Source organism: Micrasema longulum, unplaced genomic scaffold (genome assembly GCF_059751315.1).
Source record: "Micrasema longulum isolate JH-2025_06_02 unplaced genomic scaffold, ASM5975131v1 h1tg000487l, whole genome shotgun sequence".
In the NCBI taxonomy this organism is placed as follows: Eukaryota; Metazoa; Arthropoda; class Insecta; order Trichoptera; family Brachycentridae; genus Micrasema; species Micrasema longulum.
In genome coordinates, this window is record NW_028277684.1 from 692,360 (window position 1) to 707,812 (window position 15,453).

The 15,453-nt window shown below is 32.8% G+C and overlaps 1 protein-coding gene across 1 annotated transcript in view; it reads right to left on the reverse strand.

Moving 5' to 3' along the window:
• LOC148281180 (cell adhesion molecule Dscam2-like) overlaps window positions 1–15,453 on the reverse strand; it is a 311,957-nt gene that overhangs the window by 217,959 nt on the left and 78,545 nt on the right.

Genomic DNA, 15,453 nt, shown 5'->3' on the forward strand with positions numbered 1-15,453 from the left:
TATTATACCTCTACGCAAACAGCTCACTAAATTCGGCAAACGTGCATTTGCGGTCGCAGGCCCTACGGCATGGAATGCTCTCCCAGCAGAAATCCGAAACTGTGAGAGTGAAGTGATATTTTGGAAGAAACTTAAAACCCACTTGTTCTCTAAATCATTTGAATAAATTCTCAGCATGTGGTGGAAAAGTAATATGAAAAAGTACATTATTTTTCTTAAATTAAAAAGTTAAAATTAAATTTATATCTTTATAAAATCACTTTGTAAAGCGACCTTGAGGTATTATTTTACGAAAATGGCGCTATATAAGTTATCCATAATTATTATTATTATAAGGGTCGAAATTACTTTATGTACATTAGCATTTAGCAAACTAACAAAATAGAATAAAACCCACGAATGAGTAAAATATGTGTACGTGAAAACATGAATAAATCTGCATGCAATCTGCAATGCACAATCATAATAAACACTTCCAACTTTTTATTCTCGGAACGCTATGTACAAGTAAGCATTGGGGTCGTTTGGACCTCCCGTTTGGATCATGTGTAATTTTTGGGTATTAGTGAAAAAAAGGTAATAAGTACAATGTGATAAAAAAATACATTAAAAAAGAATTGTTAAAAAGGTACACATGGTTAATGGCGGATTTATTGCCACTAGCAATTTCTTAAAGCCTTTAAAAAAAATGAATTCAGTATATAAATAAAAAGTTAATAAAATACAAACAGTAAAAACATTATATTTGTTATGGTGTCAATATCTTTTTTCATTTGATCCAAATCTTTTCTTTCGAATATTCATGTATAATAAATAAACATTTATTTATTAGAAAGATATGAAACACACAAAAAAATTTTTAATAATTTTTTTTTTTTGGTAAGCTTAATTTAAATTTTGAATACCATATGGGCCCTCTTTGTATAAATGACTGTTTCATCAATGTTTTTTTTCTTTTTTGTTTCCCCGGTGATGTGAATGTGGTTTTTTTTTATGTACTAAAGTATTTAAGTCTTGATTTTACAATAAAACTAAGTTCCATGGATAAAATAAAAGGGCCAATGTCTGATTTTATTGGTTTCTTGCCAATTTTTTTTAGAAAGTCGATGTCAGTTTAAAAATACGGATATTTAACTATTTTGAATACACATACATAAATGTTCATGTTTTTAAATTGACTGACTGACGAAATGGCTGATTAATTATTGTCTTATATTTTGATTTATGACATTGGTCCTTTTAGATACAAGGCACAGAATTTTAAGTAAAATTAAAAAACAATAGTTTATGCATTAATTCAGTGTGGATTCATTTGTAAATCAAAGAATTGTTCTTTTTACCATAGAAATAAAAAACGAGTAATAAAGTATCATTTTATCCTAAATTTGGAATATCTACTGAACGGTTTCTTCGCAAAAGACAAACGAATTACGTCAATTTCAACATACTTGTTACCTAGCCGGCGTAGTTTAGATATTGATGAATTGAAATAAACGATGACTGCCAGGAGATGAAAAAAATGACGTTGGAATAAACATATTTTTTATTTTTTTAAATAGCTTTTTACATACTTGCGTTACTCGTACCTTGATTCTGAAGTCAGGTATTTTCTATGTGTTAACTGTCTATTCTTGGCAAAGACAGTCCCTGATTGAATCTTCAAATTATTTAAAAAATATTGTACTTAATATTTTTTATAATTTTTGTAGTATTCTTCTGGTTTAAATACAGTACATTCCCAATAGAACGCCCGATATAATATGGAGATCCGGAGTTCTAGACTTCTCAAGTCGCTGCCTAAACGTAAGTGTTGAAATGTAAAGAGAACGGAAGCGGTTATATCACCCCTATGAATATCGCACGGGGTGAAAGGCATTTCAGCGTGTTTCCCGCCCATTCGATCTGTAAATTACCAGGAAACCAGCCGCCCTAGGAAGTACGAGACGGCCGCAGTATCCGCCTCCCGCCCCCCACCGCCGCGCCGCCCGCACATACACCCGACCGCTGCCGCCCACAGAGTGTCTCCCTGCTTGACTTCCTGTTCTGCTTGACACCTTTGTGCAAACACTCCAATTTTTTTCCTTTGATTGCATTTCTAAGTGTTGATATGCACGCCCGTATATGACTATCTGAATTAATGAATACTTGCATCTATTGCATTATACAGTAGAGAAAAATATTTTTTTTTCTGTTTTTGCTACCGATGTCTTCCTGTCATAAAAATTCTGAACGACGTACCTTTTGCTGAAGAAGATTTCGAGTAATTTTTTTTTTTAGATTAAACAATAACTGAATTGTGTGCTCTCTGTACAAATTTTCCAGTGAAGAAACATAAAAGTTATTTGTGTGTTCAAATAAATATAATGGTATAAATGTTTTTGTTGTTAATCTTTATTTTATGTAACTTTTAAAGGTAACAGACTACAACACAACAAACATATCAAAACAACAGGTAGAGAGCATAATTCTTAGGTATAAAATGTATTTTTAGTTATGCAGGTAAACGTCGTTTTGCACCGGTTCGATTCACGCCGATTTACTAATGCGCCGGTTGGTGCCGGCGTGGGATTCCCCGGTTCGGCCGACACCAGACAAAAAAAACAGTTCGAGCCGCAATTCTAATAGCAGGCACACTTTTACACGTTGTTTTATTCTATTACCGTGTACGCGAGCAGCCTATTGTGTGAGTGAAATTGTTTCTGAGTTAGTTTTCGTTTTGTTTTTAAGAAAAATAAAAAGGTATGGTTATATTTTTTATTTTATTACTATTGAAATTAAAAGAATATTAAAATATTTGTAGTTTATGCTATGATTCTGCAAAAAAGGAAACAACAATCAAAACAAATGAAATTGGATGCTTTTTACAAAAAAGTGTGAGAATTAAATTTAGTACCGATGAACTGGTTAGTATTTTTTATAAAAAATCATTATCAAGAGATTGATATTTATTTTGTAAACGAATTTCAAATGTATTTATTAAATACATTTATAATTAATGTTTAATGTTTGTAAAGGATATGTTTAAAAATAAACTAACATTACCTTACTTTATATTTTTTTTATTAATCAGTATATTTCATAAATGGCAAATGTTTTTTTTTTAATCTACGCAAATCTACTTTTATATATGTAGGAAATGTTTTAACTGTAACTCTCCAAAAAAGAGAGTAATTCTTGTTCTTGGAAAGTGACTTACACTGTTAAAATTATTTATTTATAAAAATTTATATAAGTTTGAATATTCGAAAAAATGACAAAAAGAAAAATTATGGGATATAAAAGGAAAAACAGAAAATAATAATACATTCTTACTAATTAAAATTGAAAGCAGTTTGTACACTTTTTCAAAAGTTTTCTTTGAAATTACTTTGAATTTATTTATTGATATTTTAGTTTTAATAGTTTTTTGTTCATTGGGAAGATTGTTGTAATTTTTGATACCTTTGAAGACATATTTTCCATTATATTTGTGTTCATTTTACGCCGATTTTTATTACGCTGGTGTCTCTCGGAACAGAACCTCCGGCGCAAAACGACGTTTACCCGTATTCCAATTAGATTTTAAATTTATTACTACAGTTCAGACAATATAAGAAGGTACTTTTGACAAATTACAATAGTGTTGTGGAAGTCTTTTTCTTTCTTTTTTTTAAAGGATTTTTTGTCAGATGGGGTAAATAGAAACGGAGTTTCATAACTAAATAGCTTATACGTAATAGTTCATTGTCAAAATTATCGTCGTTCAATTTAAATAAATCTTATTAAAAACTTCTTAAAATAAACAGGCACAATGTAAAGTCGATATTGTCGATCGATAGTGAAGTTTTGGTGCTACGTTACTATTGCGGCGACTCAACAATAACGTACGGCATTTGTTTCCAACACCAAACTGTCAATATTTAAAGAACTTCATGAGCGTGGAAACGTCGAAAATCTCTTCTGAGGCTGACTGTAGAATATGTATGTCAAAACAGGGTAGTGTGTGAAAAAGAGAGGAAGGAAAGGTAAGGAGTGTGTGTGTGAGTGAGAGAGTATCAATTAAAATAATAATGATGTAAGTGGGGATAATTGTGGCGACTAAATAAATATCATTTTTAAAAGATGTAACAGAGTCTAGTTAAATGTCGATGTCAAGAGTATATATTTGATTGTATAAGGTCAGGACACGATAAATCACTTTGACAGACTGCGTAAAAAATCTCCCTAGAGTCACTGTGTGGTAACCAAAGGTTACGTCAAATAATTGACATGAGATTAAGAAATGATCGCTTTATAATCACTGTCTCTTTTCATCTAATTAAAATTACGTATGTCTTGCTAAGTGATCTAATTATCAAAGATTATGTATCTTTCTCTTAAATGAATGTTTTATATATTTGTCATACGGTACTCGATATTTTGTCATTTTCGGAGGTCCTGATGGAAAAAATATTTTATATAAAACTATCCAATATTCTTTAATATTATGTTTTCTCTATTTTTTCCTATGTGTCAAGGCTTAGTAGAAGATGATAAAAAAATGTGAAGTTATTGCCAAGATATTAAATAATTAAAAACAAAAATTATTTTACTGATAAAGATGCACAAGGCACTTTGAGAAAGTTGTCAAAAAATAGTTTGTTTCACGTATCTCTCAAAACAGCGTTTTGGCATATTTAATAGCAAAACATTACTATTTTAATATATTCAGTTTAAATATAGAGATGTCCAGGCGGATGAAAAATACAGTTTTGAGAGTGAAATAGAACCAGAATCGTGGGCGAATGTTTTCTACTCTAGTAGCCATGCTACTTTCAGTTAAAAATTCTGAAAAGAAAACTGAGAAGAAAAAAGTCCGCATCATAGTAAAGTGATTGTTGGTCTCGACTACCAAGTTTAAGGTCCTGGATTCGATTTCTGGAAAGTTCAAAAAAAAATAATTTTTTAAAAATTAATATTTCCGTTCTCCTAATATTTCAATTTTGGGGGCCATTTTCAGCGAGTTGTAAATAACTCACTATTAGCAAAAAGGAAATAAGTTGTAGTTGAGCAGGGGTGAGAACCTCGGATCTCTGATTTGTGAGTCTGTGACATTAGCCACGGGACCTCAACCCGATTATATGTTTATAAGGTGGTTTTGCACTGCAATATTTTTCTGTCCCTGAACTGGTTTCAAAGGCGTAAGACTGATCAACATTACCTTTCTTCAATGCATAATCAAGTTACGCTGTATTCACTTTACCAGTGCAGTGCTCTATGCACCATTATTAGGGTTTGAAGATGATTATGATGATGATATTTTTTCCTTTGGAAGTGCTATTGATCGCAATGCAATGCCAGTAATTATTAGTTAGTTCAAGTCCTAATGATGAGAAAATAACCACGAAACCGCTTGATGTATAATTCAAAAGTGGTTTATGTAAATTTATAAAAAAATCGTTTTTAATGTCATACCATAAAGTGAAAAATGTTTTTGACATTAGAAACGTATTAATAATCTTTTTACTTAAAAGAGTAAAAACTTTTTTTCACGTCAGATAAGGTAGGCTGTATCTTATTTCTGGTTTTAATTACTTAAGCATATTTATACAGGTAAATGTTAATTTGTCGTCATAACATTATGATGTTTTTCAGCAAAACAGCAGTACCTTTTAATAAATCAAATATTATTAGATCGGCACCCCATGAAAACAGTACCTGAGACTTAACAAAACAACGTTCGACCCTTAACTATTTGGCGTAATTACGTAATCGCGCGTTACGTCAATACTAACGACTGTTATCTTTAGGATCACCCTATTAACCCTCTCTATGTCCCCAAAAAGGTAATGCCTTCGCTCACCACGAGATGGACGGAAAAGCTTACTAGAACAATAATTTTCATTTCGATCCTCGCAAATTATAGATACATAGAGATGGATAAATTTTTCAGAGCTGTGAGCATTTGCGGAGTTCGTGTTCTGTCATTGATTTGTTCTGTCACTGATCTTAGTGATCACAGAAGTCAACTGATGGTAAAATTAATGAAACGTGTTTGTCAAAACGTAAGCCAAAAAGTGAATTTTATACAAGGTTTAGTGTAAACAAAGCCTGTAAATGCTAAGACAAACATAAGATGAAAAATTCATTGATGTACTAGGAAAAACTATCCATCCGCCTGATTTACTTACAAAGCAACGTCTGAAAATACTTTTCAAATTTCATATATCTTCTTAGGCCAGTTGGTTTATTTTATCATCAAGATTTATTTTCTATTTGGGAGTAGTGAATATTACATGTATTTCTACAACTGAGATGGAGAGCATTTTCAATAAGAGTTTATTCAAGTCTAGGCAATTACAGAGCTCACGATCTGGCAATGGTTGATTGATGAGTATAAAGTTGAAAAATATTTTCAGGCGTTGCCGATAATTTTTCTTTCTTGAATTTATATCACGACAAACGAGACAAAATTAAGGGTTAATAATCAAAAAGATACTTAGTGTTGGATGCTCGATACCTTCGACCTCGGGACTGTAAACAAGGCCTGCCCTCTCGCGATACGCGTGTTCGAAGAAAACAGGGAACGTTTGATTTTAGGTAAACTAATTGACGTTATGGTTTTAAGTGTCAATCCTGGAACTAATGAAAGGAGTAAGGATTTACGGTTTCCTCCCTTTGGCACTGGTCCAGAAAGACACCGTTATCGTTTGCACTGGTCACTTTGCACGTTTTCTTGTATGTTGGTGATTCGAAATCACTGTCACGCTCGCGGTACGGTTTTCGTTGTTGTTCGCGGTACGGTTTTTTTGTTGTGTTGTCACGCGTTGCTTTCCTGACTCGCCGTCAGGGAGAAGTAGGTACATTGGGATTCAAAACAAGGACCACCGGAATCAAAGGAAGGAATGGCTTGACACTTGAATAAAAGAAAATGAATCCGAAACACTTAGAAAACGTACAATTTGTAGATATTCGTCTATGTAATTGCGCATCCATACATCTTTAATAACAGCATAACACAGAATACTACTACTACCATCACGCCATTTCCTCGTAGGGGTAGGAAGAAAGATTGGACTGCCACACACGTCTATCCTGGCATATATTTCTAGCTCCTTCCACATTCATACATCTTGTCACACATGCCCTTCTGTATGACTTAAAATTTTGGTTTATCTGATCATGGCACGTCTTTTTTGGTCATCTTTGTCTCACGTTACTGGTCATTTTCACCATATTTATTTATTTATACTTTAACATTGTTTGTATTCTATTTTTTAAACAGAATAATGTTCCCTCACTGGGGTGTCTCGTGCCAAGGGAAACATTTTACAAAATTAGAAACATGCTTTAAATTAGTTATATAACAAATTTAACATAATAATAATATAAAAATACGTAATTAATCTAATCAACCTAATTATCATTAACATAATAAACAATATAAACTAAAATAATCATAACAGATATAACCAATTTATACAGACCGATAGAACAAATTTCATAATTAGTACACACATTTATACTTGTTTTATCATTATTTTGTCGTCCATTCGTTCTACGTGACCAAACCATTTCAGAATAGAATAGATACATAATATAGCCAACAAAGATACATAATAGATACATAATAGGTACATAATATAACCAACACAGAATAGATATATAATATATACATTTAAAATTGAAATGGTTTTAAAAATATATTCATGGTTTAAGTGGTAAACGTGTACTTATAAAACATTATTTACTAAAATGAATCCCTTAGAGATAAGAAACTAATGGACTTCTCATGAAACGCTGCCTTCAACTTAGCCCAATACTGGCAGGAATGAAGGCGTATTATACACCTTGCGCCTGATATCCCCAGAGACTACGAGGCTCAACATTAAGAATGAAGATAAAGAAAAATAATAATTTACTTTTTTTTTGGAAATTGGTTCAATATTTTGTCGCGCCACCTACCGGATGATCGATATACGCCAATAAAGAGATAGATAGTCTGTTTGGCGGGTTTATATGTATTGGTTGTAAACTGCGCAATCAACAATGCGCTGAACTCCAATACAAATCAACAACCAACACTCACCTTATACTGGGATCCTCCATCAGTTTGTCCGGACTTGGGTATCGCGTTGGGAGCTCCTCGGATGCGCGGACGCCTATGTGGGTAAAATATGGTGGGACAGGCAAATGCTCCTGTTGGATGCTTATTCAGTTGGGACTGTGCTTCCTTCCGAGCGGAACGCACACGTTATTTTGTTTTGTCCTCCCCTTACGGGAGTGGTATTCGGATCCTCTGCCCCTGACTACCCAGGGAGTTCTTCTTTATTCAAAGCTGTTCTCTCATTGTAAATATCCATGTTTTTACTTATGTTTGTTGTGTAAGTTTTGTTTGTTGTACTACTATAGTTTTATGAAATCGTTTTTGTATATTTGGATACGTTTATTTATGTAAATTGTTTGTGGAAATCTTGAAAGGCGCGGACGACGTGTTGGCCTCTGTCCATACATCCTCCTCCCCTCTCCTTAATCTAAATATAGTTTGTATTCCTTAGGAATATTTAAAATAACTTTCCTCTATGCCCAGCTGATAGAGATTCCCTCAGAGCAGCTGCGGGTGGATGGTAAGCTTAAGGATTGCCCCTCAATGGGATTCATCATCTTATTGTCCGAATATTCTCACGATCAGGCTCGCTGGGACGATGTTTCACTTAAATGGTTGCGGGCAACGACACGATGGATTTGTATAACTATGTAACTAAACAATAAAATTACGCCTCGCAAGAACCCAAAAATAACAATTTCGAATACTCAAATCTTATATCTTACTAGCCGAAGCGTGGTGATACAGAATCATAAGCATCAGTGAAGACAGTTTCTATCTCATTGCCATAGAAAAAGGTATTGCCACCTACGGAGAAGTTGCTACATTTTGATCAGAGTTCAGAGAGAAAGTTTAAATTATGATAAAATGTGGCGTAACCAAAAGTATTTGTAATTAATCAACTCCTTTTTTAGTCATAAATGAAATAAATATATATTAAAAAAAAACAAATCAACATTTTCTATACCATTACATTTTCATTTTCGGTTTCCACGAGGTGTGGCATAGATTTTCCGCTGTGGTTCACCGGTTAAAACATGATTTGGCCAATTTCGGATTCTCCGGGTTACCGATTTGAATACATTTCTCACTTGATTTATTTTCCAATGATTGAAAATCCAAGGAAAGCGCCTTCCATTTCATTTATATTTTCACCAAATTAAATAAAAACAACTTAATTTATTGAAATAAAACGTATTTGTCGTTGCTTTGATTTGAATACAAGATAGCTCATTTTTTTCTGAATAAGATAATTATTTAGTATTTTTTACGGCACAAAATAGCAAATATATCTTTGTCATTTTGGTGGAGAAATTCTTTAGAGAAAAGAGATACAACGCTTTTTTCGAGCTTTAGATATGTGTATTCCTTTTAATTCAGCGTAAATCGGTAGGTGGTCTGTAAAACTGTAGTTCACATTTGAAAATTTCTCTCGGATAATGGTCCACATTACAACAAAAGTGGTCTTATTTTTTCAAACGGGTCTTTATTGCTCAACTATTTGCCCTTTTCTAAAATATGCCTCCGTGGTCTGGTCTCCATTCTACGTTAATCGTATAAATCACATTAAATCAGTCTAACATCGCTTGCTTCGAAAAGTAGCGTGGATGCTTGGACTAGAGAGAGGTAATTATTCGAAATCTGATATGGAGTCAAAGTTAAATATTTCTAATCTCCAAAAACGTAGAACTAATATTGATTCCATATATATATTCGGCAAAGGGTCAAAACACCAATAAATGACCTTTTAAGGTTCAGCTTGTTGTGAAATCCACATTAAAGGTATACATTTCATTATTTAAGCGTACAAAATAAAAGAAAACCATCAAAACACATCAACTTTTCCATATATAAGTACTATTACATTTTTATTGAAATACGAGTATTACAATTATAATTAATATTACTCTAAAAAAATACCAGAATCACCAGTGAATGACCACTACTACCCCAGAGAAGGAAAACATTTTTAAGAAGGGAATATAGAAGTCTAGGCATTTACAGGGCTTATGGCCTGTCATTGGCTGGTTTAAGTGGCCACTTTACACACTGTGTAACATTCACCATTCTGCCTATGTTTTAACATCCACATTTCCTCAACTCTTCTATCAAATATTAATAACTCCCTAGGGAGGAAATCTAGCCAGTCTGCAAGCATTTGGACATACTCAATTCCAAATGAACTAGCTGACAAGCGTCTCACGCTTAGATCAGCAACGTCTACGGCGAGAGGAAAAGTTATTATACCTCTTCTCAAACAACGCACTAAATTTAGTGAACGCGCATTTGCGGTCGCAGGCCCTATGGCATGGAATGCTCTCCCAGCAGAGGTGCGAGGCTGTAAAAGTGAAGTGATGTTTCAGAAAAAACTTAAAGCCCATTTGTTCTCTAAATCATTTAAATAAATCCGTAGCATGTGTCAACAAAATAAATTGTTTTATTTAAATTACAAATTTAAAAGCTTCAATAAAAAATTAAAAAAAACTACAGAATCACTATGTAAAGCGCCTTTGAGGTATTATCCATAATAATAATAATACTCAAACATTGTTTTTACTATCTCTTGTAAAGTGATTATTTAGTGACTTACGTTATATTCAAATTAAGACGACGATAGAACTTTGCACTTTTAATACAAAGCCTTTAATTCTCCACGGTCTAACACCTGCCTAAGTATATGTACGTATTATTTAAATTCTTTCCACGTGCTGTATATAGACATACTTGAATACATTTACCTTAATCCTGTCAACTAGAGATACGTTTTTATGACAGTCGGTCCCAGGCACACAAGTTTATCATAGGGAAAACCCAAATATATTATTCGTTAGGTAAATAGGATATTGTAGTGTTGACAATCCGCTATTTCGGAATTTGATCCCAATACCTGAGAGCGCTTACCCGTCGTATTATATTTAATATTACTACCACCCGCCATATTCGACAACAACTTGGATCTTGGAGCTTAGCACGTTCTGCTCGACAAACAAAACGTTATATCTTAAAAACGTGATAGAGGCATGATTTAAAAAAAAAAATAAACAAATTATTAAAACAAAGGAAACCTAAGATCATAAAAAATATACGGGGGTTAAGATTAATAAAGGATTTTCTTGTATTTTAACATTTATAAAGGTTTTTTTTGTCCAACAAAATATAAAACGATATCAATGGTAATGGTAATGGCAAAAAGCTTTAACTCTCAAATCCCTGTTTTGAGAAATCAAGCATTTAAGTTTTGTTCCGATTTTACTCTTTTATCATTTTATTAAATTTTAATTTTGTTTATTCAGAAAAACAACAGCATTACAAAATATATACAACATTATTAAAAAAACATAAAATAAAGCCAAATCAGTTTTCCACATAAATACATTTATAAAAATCCAGTTCAGTTAGATATTAATTCATAGAAGTGCATGTGTGCGAGTTTTTTTTGTGTGAGGATGCGTGTGTAAAAAAGTGGAGTGTGGTTTTGGTAGGTATGTGAATATGTGTGTGATTTTATAATATGGGTGTGAGGGTAGGTTTATGCACAGGGTGAGTGTGTGTTTGATATGAGTGAATAGAAACAACTTAAATTTATAATGTAAAAATATTTTTTTTTTATTAAGTAACATAATTTTTTTCTCATAATAGTTTTTTAATTTTGGTTTTAAAAGTGAGTTTAGTTTACTGCAGTTAAGATGTCTACGTAATCATAATCATCATCGTTCCATTTCCGCACCTAATGGTACATAGGACACTGCATTGGTACACCAATCGCAGCGTATCTTGTTTTTGTTTTGGTTTCATGAAGGTAAGATGATCAGTCTTACGCTTCAGGTACCATTCCAGGGACTATGAAATATTCTAGTGTGAAAACGCTCATATAAATAAATATTTCAAGTCAACCATCCAGTCATATCACTCCACTGCTTCGGGAGTTGCGCTGACTGCGTTTTCCACAGAGGGTCGAATACAAACTCATTTGGCTTATGTATAAATCACTACACATCTCTGCTCCGGAATATTTAAGGGAACTATGCATTCCAGATGAACTAGCTGACAGGCGTCTCACGCTTAGATCAGCTACGTCTACGGCGAGAGGAAAAGTTATTATACCTCTACGCAAACAGCGCACTAAATTTAGTCAACCCGCATTTGCGGTCGCAGGCCCTATGGCATGGAATGCTCTCCTAGCAGTGGTGCGAGGCTGTGAAAGTGAAGTAATATTTCGGAAAAAACTTAAAACCCACTCTTTCTCTAAATCATTTGAATGAATCCGTTGCTTGTGACAACAAAATAAATAGTTTTAATTAAATTACATATTTAAAAGCTTCAATTAAATTAATTTAACTATAGAATCACTATGTAAAGCGCCTTTGAGGTATTATATAACAAAAATGGCGCGTTATAAGTTATCCATAATTATAATTATAATAATAATAACCGTGTCGGAAATCGAACCCGAGACCTCTTACATGGCAGGCTAACGCGCTGACCATTACACCACGAGGCCGACCCTCTTGTATATCTTATTTAAATTTAGTAAGATGTTAAGTGCTCATTTAAGAACATGTTTTTAATTTATCCGTTTCTTAATTTATTATAACGTAAATATTAAGTTGTTAAAAACTTTTAGCTTGAATTAAATACCGGGTATACGAATTAACTTAAAATTTCTTTTTAAAACTACAGATATATGAAATTTAATATGATTTAGTGTACTTTTCCAGTTTGTAGAGCGTTATAAACTTTACAAAACTGCATCATTAAGTCAAATCCGCATATTTTTCAGTTAAATTTTTTCGCCAGTTTACCTACAATATGATGCTTAAAAAAACTCTTACCACATCTAGCAAATATTATTGAAAAAATTATTCATAAATAATTGATCGATTGTTTATATTTTTGAGTATTCTATAATTGCAATAATCCTTTTGTTTTTTTAAATATTTATTAAGGCTGTAGTCTGGTAAAACACACGAAAAATGAGGAAAGCATACAATTTTGCCAATTTAAAAGCGAATGTTTTTTTTTTAATCGGACAAAAATAAAAAAAACGTAAATTAAATAGAAACCAATTTTTTTAAGGTATTTATTTTAAAAATAAACTTATAAGTTTTATGTAACTAAAATATAATAACTTTTAGACCGGCAGATTACGCCGTTTCAAATTTAGACTAAACTTTGGTATCTGGGTTCTTATATGAAGACGAAGTATTGAACAAAAATTTCATGTTTAAATTTAAAGATAAAAAATAAAAATGAAAGTGGCTGAAGCAAAATCTTTTTTTTTGTTTTTGAAAAGAAATACCAGCATTTTAAATCAAATAGATTTTTGTGACATTTTCTTTAACTTCTACGTAAAATAATGCCTTCGGTAAAACTTTAAAAAATATATATTTATTGAAATATTTTAATTCAATTTTTTTTTCATCGAATTGTGTTTTCTTTTTTTCTAAGAAGATTATTCTGGCTGTAATATCCAATTTCTAATAATATCTTATTAACGTTTTTATTACCCTTATACCTGCCCCTATTGGTACCGGTAAGGGCATATTAGATTAGCTAGCGCGAGATAAGCCAGTAATCAAAACCAATACGCGCATGACCGCAGAAAGATATTATGACGGATAATTAATTCATTAATATAAACGTTGATTGGTTGGTTAAATTTAAGGGAAACGATGTTTTCATGCATCATATGAACGGACCGCACATGGTAGGTACTATATATTTTATAAACAATTTTTGGGACATAAGTCCTAACTACGTGGAGCCAAAGTCGTGTTTTGCGTTGAGACGAACGATAAACTTAAACAACGTACCAAAATACATTATTAGGAAAGATTAAAAATGAAGCGAAAGTAAGATTGATAATATTTTCAAAAAAAGATAGAACACCCTGGCCTTTCAATTTAAGGTACTCTCCAAACTATCAAGAACCTAGAACTAACGAGAACTGAGTCGAGGTAATATCCGCAGGTGATTCGGGCATAATCGAAATTCAACGTCATTTCGCATACCTAACGTAGTCTATATTACCAACCGTGGTCTATATTACATCCAGCTAGGCTATACCTACCTTTAAAATTACCGTGTCTATGTTTTTGACGATAATTAACACTTACTCACATTAAATAACCTATTTGCTGGCTGCGTTCACTCAAGTTTATAAATTTTAATAGAATTTAGTAACGAAGCTTTAACTAACGGCCATTTGTTATAGTACCCCTGCTTACTCTTAAGTTTATCTACTGAGAGCTGAACATATTCTAGTATTAACCTTTCCAAGTTCGTAGGTGAAAAAAATCAGCGGTTTATGCTGCACGTAGGTTTTACATTTTTATGCAACTACTGTGGCAAAGATGTATAGCGAGATTTGCGTGTTAACATAAGAGTGTCCTGGCAAAGAGACGGGTACGGTTTGAAATGATAGACATAGAATGTGTAAGATCTGGGAGTTAGATTTGCGAGCACCCTGACATTTTATAAACACATAGAGACAATCAGTGGGAATCCATTAAAGATGTTAGGATTTGTTCTGCGTACTGCCAGGGTTTTTAAAAATACCCGCGAACTGAGAACTCTTTACAACTCCTTGGTGCGAAGTAGATTCGAGAGTGGCTCGACAATTTGGGGGCCACATGAATTGAAGTACTCTTATGATAAAAAATATCCAAAAGAAATTTCTGAGATATCTCTACATGAGAGAGTATGCTTGGTTACAACAGTTTAGAGACTAGAAGGAATGTGTATTTGACTACACATTTTTGTCGATTGTTGCGCGGTATGATTGATAATTTTAAGATTATGATGAGCATTGGTTTGTATGTTCCTGGTAATTATCAAAGACAGCGTGAGCATAGATTGTTTCATATTCCAATATAAAGGATCGACCTGCCAATGGTTATGCCTGTTGGGAGGGCTATCGCCATGCAGAACAACATCGCTCTGGGGCCACACTGGCTCTTCTCCACCGCGTGCTTCGAGGTTTTCTTCACAGGAGTATCTTAAATTGATCTGTTCCATGTATCCGAAAGAATTTTCCGGAGCAGGATTCTCCTACTACTTTGACATGAGTCACTTTCATGTATTTTTTAATAATATGTACGCATTGAATATATGTTTTAAATGTATTTGTTATATTCAAAATAAATAAATTAAATTGAATTGAATTGAAATAGTCAGTAAGTGGTGTTAAACAGAAAATATATTTACGAAGATTTAAAAGTATTGGTGAATCCGTTTAAATAAATTTCAAGTCGCGTTTTAAAAATAAATAAAAAAGCGGATAGTAAAATTAATTTCTTCACACTGACAATGGATTATGCAACCAACAATATAATAAAGATGTACTCGGACCAGAGAAATCAACATGTAATAACACTGACCAACCTGGT